The following is a 5,547-nucleotide window of genomic DNA, read 5'->3' as shown; positions in this document are numbered from 1 at the left end:
AACTCGCAATTGCGAGTTTATATCTCACAATCCTGAGAAAAAAAGTCAGAATTGCGAGTTTATATCTCGCAGTTCTGACTTGATTTCTCAGAATTGCGAGTTTTTATCTCACAATTATGACTTTTTAACTCGCAATTGCGAGTTTATGCCACGCAGTTCTGAGAAAAAAAGTCAGAATTGCGAGTTTGTATCACGCAATTCTGAGAAAAAAATCCGATTTGTGAGATAAAAAGTCGCAATTACCTCTTTTATTTTTTATTCCGTGGCGGAAACGGGCTTCCATACATTCCAAACCCATATGACTATTTTTCTGTGGAACACAAAAGGAGATGTTTTACACTGTTTTATATAAAAGTATCTGAAAGGTGGTTTGAAATTAACAAGAAAAATATTTTTCTTTCATCATCGGAAGGTGTTAAATACATGGACGTTTTCTTCCATTTTACTATCATCACAAAATCTTGGTTGCATCTGCAACCTTTCTCTACTCTATTTGTAACGCGTAACAGCATATGTGAGCAGTGTGGTTTTTATTCTGGGGGCAAAACACAACCATTTATAGGCAAAGAAAAGAAAACACTCATCACAGTCACACCAGCAGTTTCCTGTGTGAGTTGTGTTTTTACACTGTGGCTGGCTGCTTTTCCCATATTTCAGAAGCCTTAGAGTATCATCTTAACAGTTTAAAACGTATTGTAACATATTTTAGGTTTTTTTTCATCCAGCTCTGTGTATCTTTTACTGGTTTCTTGTTCTTCCTGATGTTTTCATTTCTTTAACTGGGGACCCTTGTGCTTATGCACGCCATAACATTAATGCAAAAAGTCATGTCTGAAACCCAAACATGATTGATATATATATATATATATATACACATTACATTGTATACAGTTATTTAATAGGTTATTTTAAATGAATAACATTTTACTTTACTTCTGCTTTTTGGATTTAAGACCGAATCTAATCTCAGTCTAACATAGATTTCAACATTCTTCACTTCTTCATTAGATTTTCTGCTGATGAGCTGTGAGCTGTATTGGTGGTAATGGGCAGATGCTGAACTGCAGTTTCCGGTGAGACTGTGACTCCACCACAGCTGAAACAACAGGTCACTCATGCCTGCGTTGCTGTTTAGTCTCATGAAAAACTATTTAAGGTAAACTATCATATTTGTTTGGAATTAGGAATTATTTAATTGTAAATTGTTACAATTGTCAAGACAAACAGACAATAAATTTTGCTTATATAATGTCATCATGTACATTTAAACTTGTTGATTTCTAAATACACAGCTCACCTCAGATGACTCTCAGAATGTTTGCTGCAGATCTTCTTGTATTCAGCTCTATTCTATCGGGTTGGTCTTTTTTTCTTGTTTGCATATCAAAGTTTGACAGCCATAAAGTTAATTTTATTTGATTCATTTTACACACACACACACACATACATATACATATGTATATAATTTTGTTAATTATTATTAAGTCTAATTATAGCACATTTGTATTCCAGCTGCTTGGTGTCAGTCAGTCCTGAGCGTATCACTCCCCAAAACCCTCAACAGCACCAGCGGCTCTTGCCTTCTGATTCCTTGTCTATTCAACATTTCAAAAGAGAAAGAAAACATTCTTGACAGTTCACCAGAAGCAACATGGAGACGAGGATCTCTGTGGTCACTCTATGATACAGATCGTTTCACCATCGATCACCGTCAGAAGGAACCTGTGATGGAAGTGCTGGGTGACCTACGAAAGAAAAACTGCACTTCTGTCATGAGGAACCTCAGCAGCCTGTATTCAGATCGTTACTACTTCAGGATTCAAGCTGAGAACTTCGGTGTGACTGGAACAAGAGCTGTGCAACATAAATGTGTCAGGTAAGTCCGAGCAAATGTTTTGATAATAAACCAAGAAACTACCAAAACCAGGTATTTTCAATGGCATCAAATCTTTGAAAAATGACACTATTAGTAAGCTAGATATAGTTGTAAAAAATTCAATCGAGTGACAGTTTTTTTTCCGCTAGAACCCTTTTTTCAATATTAGGTCACTTTTCCCACAGTTCTCCTAAACAACTTTTAGCTCAGCAGTTAATTTCACATTCAGAATGCACTAAAACTACCAAAACACTCATTCTTCAATCAAGTCTAGCCAGCAAGCACACTTTATCACTGATAATGATATTCATACTGCACATGCTCATATTTATACAACTGGCCCCAGTTCAGTAAACTTTCACAGAAGTTAACAGTAGTAGGCTATTATTACATTTTAGTGTCTTGATTCAATTAATGTTTTGTAGTTCAAATGTATTGTAATACATGCAATTAACCAAATGTAATTAACCAAAACATGGTTGTTACTTGTTACGTGAAATAGTTTTTTTTTTCCATTTACTTTTATTTGTTTTTTTGTACAGCCAGTTTAACTTATTGAAGACCCTGTCTGTGAACAAATAAAATAAATAAATTGAGAAATGATATTTACGAATGATTTTAATTACATTTTAATGAATGTTGCAACTGCCACTGTGGACTGTTGCAACCATCCCCTATTATGGGGTCAGTTGCAACATTTGACTTTGTCTATTCAAGAGTTAACTGTATATTATGACATGTACACATGTTACAGCAGGTTGGGTGAGTAGCTGACAGATGTGGCTTTATTGTTTTAAAATTTTGGCTTTCCAATACAAACCGCCTCTGAGAAACTGAAGGAAATACAAAAAGTGTTGCAACCGTCCCCACTCTCCACAAAATTTTTACCTACTGCTGAAATCTGTATTAAAAAGTTTAAAAAAAAATAAAAATCTGACACTTTTCTCACAATTTTGATTTTATATCTCACAATTCAGAATTTTTTTTCTCAAAATTGCAAGTTATTTTGACCAGTATGACTCAAACAATAACTAAAAAAATTATCATTTCGGTTATACAGACATGTAATAAAGTTCCATTGAAACAGCTGTTGACAACTGCATTTACAGTTTAGAGAATGTTAAGACTGTTTGGAAAAAAGATTTCTATAAATGAATACCATTAATATCCGGATAGATTCCTTGGCTGAGCCGAATGTGACTGTGCCGGTGCTCAGGGAGGGTGAGGAGGTGAATCTGACCTGCACTGTTCCAGCTCCCTGCCCCAGTCACCCTCCAAATGTAATCTGGGCTCCTACATTAGGTGGTGACGTAACACAGAGGACACAGCTGAACACTGATGGGACTCAGACTGTTTCTGCCATCTTGAATTTCGTCCCGTCGTTCCACCATCATGAGCTGAAAGTGAACTGTGTTTCTATTCATCCTCTACACAGAGAGGACAGACCCCTGCTCAGCCACAAGATGGTCATCCTCAGTGTGGAGTGTGAGATTTTAACCCAACACATTTTGTAGCTTTTTTCTTTTTATTGTTGTTTGTTTTGAAAATGCTCACTCTGTTTCTTTTCTTTCCGGCTCCAGATCCTCCTAAGGAAAAATGAATCTCTCTCACAGGCTTGGTCTGGCTTGGTGATAAAGTGACCCTCACCTGTCAAAGTAATGCCAACCCTCCTGCGGTCCACAGGTGGTTCAAGAAGAGAGCAGGTGTAGAGGAAGGACTGGGCATCTCACATGTGCTTTCCTTCACTGCGGCCCATGAGAACACTGGGGAATACATTTGTGAGGCACAGAATCTATACGATGCAATGAACTCCACAAACCTACAGATCACCGTCATAGGTCAGTCTGTTCAGTTTCACCAATGTTACACTTCAGTTTTTCTCAAACATTTTGGCCCAATGTCTCGAATCAGAACACTTTTCCAGTAAGTTTAGATCTCTGAACAACTTAATTTTATATAGTGCCTTTTTATTTGCTATATATAGCAGCTTTGTAAAGTTGGTGGGGGAAACAAGAGTAGCATTACTTAAGTTTAAATACTGTTCAAACAGAGAAAAAATGTGTCTTTAGAAAAATGTCTTCATCTAAGAAACACAATCAGAAAGGAAGCAAACATCAAGATTTCCACCAGATTTTGAGTGAATATAGATTGTTGTAAAAACGATAATGGAGGCAAGAGATGTCCAAGTGGTGATAAAAAGATTAAAGGGCCTAATATTGGGGCCTGAGGAACACCATGAGTACAAAACTGATCTCAGACCTGTAACCACCCAAATGAACTGGTGATGGTCAGTAAAATTTTATTTTAGATTTAAACCAGTTTAAGGCTGTCCCCAAACAACACTATCAAGATGAGTAAGTAATAGACTATGATCAACAGTATCGGAAGAGGCACTAAGATAGAAAAGGAGGAGGACAGAAATTGAGCCAGAATCAGATGCCATCAACAAGTCTTTGGTAACTTTGACCAAGGCCGTTTCAGTACAGTGAAATTTATGAACACCTGACTGAAGGGGTTCAAGGTGGTTATACAAGCTAGAAGCAACAGCAAATTATTTTTGCCAAGAACATAAGATTTGAGATGGCGTGATAATTGTAAATAGTTGTCCAGGTCAGCATTTATATATATATATATATATATATATATACAGCGTTCAGCGTTACAGCAACAATTTTTAATGCTGTTCCTTTGTATTTGCAGGCATATCCTTCACTGCTTTCCTCTCAATTTTGACAGCTTTATCATTGCTCATATTTGCACTTCTTGCACTTCTTATTCTTATAATTTACAGAAGGTAGGATCTTGCTAGATTTCTTTTTTAATTATGTGTCCTATACATTATTTGAGATAATGTTTTCTTGTTTTGGTATATGCAGGTGGAAAGAGCCAGTCAGAAGTGTAAGTATGTTTTCTGCCATGGTATGTTCTTCATGAAGTTATAACACAATAGAAGTTCAAAGATCATTTATCAATGCATTTCAGGAAACAAGCCAAGATCAGAACATTTATGCCAATGTGTCCGCAAGTGCAGTGAAAAGCGAGCAGCTCCAATCAAAGCCATGTGAAGATGAGAACACCAGCACCATTAACCCTGAACACACATTCAAGCATGATCTCCCCGACGAAAGCATCTACGCAAACTGTTGAAGTGAAAAGTAGCATGTTTTAAACATCCGTTCATGGATCACCACTGATCACCCTTACCAAAAAGTAGTATACTTCAAGTTTATTTTATTAAGTATACTTAAGTAAAGTTCAAGTATATTTTTAAGTATACTTTATGTAGTAAGTATACAAATATCAGTGTACTAGTAGTATACTTGTAAGTGTACTATTTCAATACTCCTTGGGACTAAATTGGCCCACTTTCTAGTATATAAAAGTATACTTTAAGTATAACAGTAGTAAACTTTGAGTACACAACTAGTTTACATCAAAATGTTTAGTTTGTACTGCAACTATACTAAAAGTGAACTTATAGGTATACTGATAGTTTACTAATTAAATACTTGTAGTAGCATTTTTAGTACACTTTGAAGTATAGTCTCAGTAAACTACTAGTTTAGTAGTTTTATACTACAAGTATACTCGTAAGTTTTCTTTAAGTGAAATTTACACCATACTTTAAGTATACTACTATGTCCCTATTTAGGTATTAATTTGTATATAAT

General features: G+C 35.7%; 1 pseudogene; it reads left to right on the top strand.

Moving 5' to 3' along the window:
- Positions 1 to 980: 980 nt before the first annotated feature.
- Positions 981 to 5,040, top strand: LOC107753008 (myelin-associated glycoprotein-like; annotated as a pseudogene).
- Positions 5,041 to 5,547: the final 507 nt, after the last annotated feature.

The sequence above is a fragment of the Sinocyclocheilus rhinocerous genome, unplaced genomic scaffold, assembly GCF_001515625.1.
Source record: "Sinocyclocheilus rhinocerous isolate Xijiao unplaced genomic scaffold, SAMN03320098_v1.1 scaffold2276, whole genome shotgun sequence".
Taxonomy (NCBI): domain Eukaryota; kingdom Metazoa; phylum Chordata; class Actinopteri; order Cypriniformes; family Cyprinidae; genus Sinocyclocheilus; species Sinocyclocheilus rhinocerous.
The sequence above is the reverse complement of the archived record's forward strand: the minus strand, read 5'-3'. Positions and strand labels throughout refer to the sequence as shown.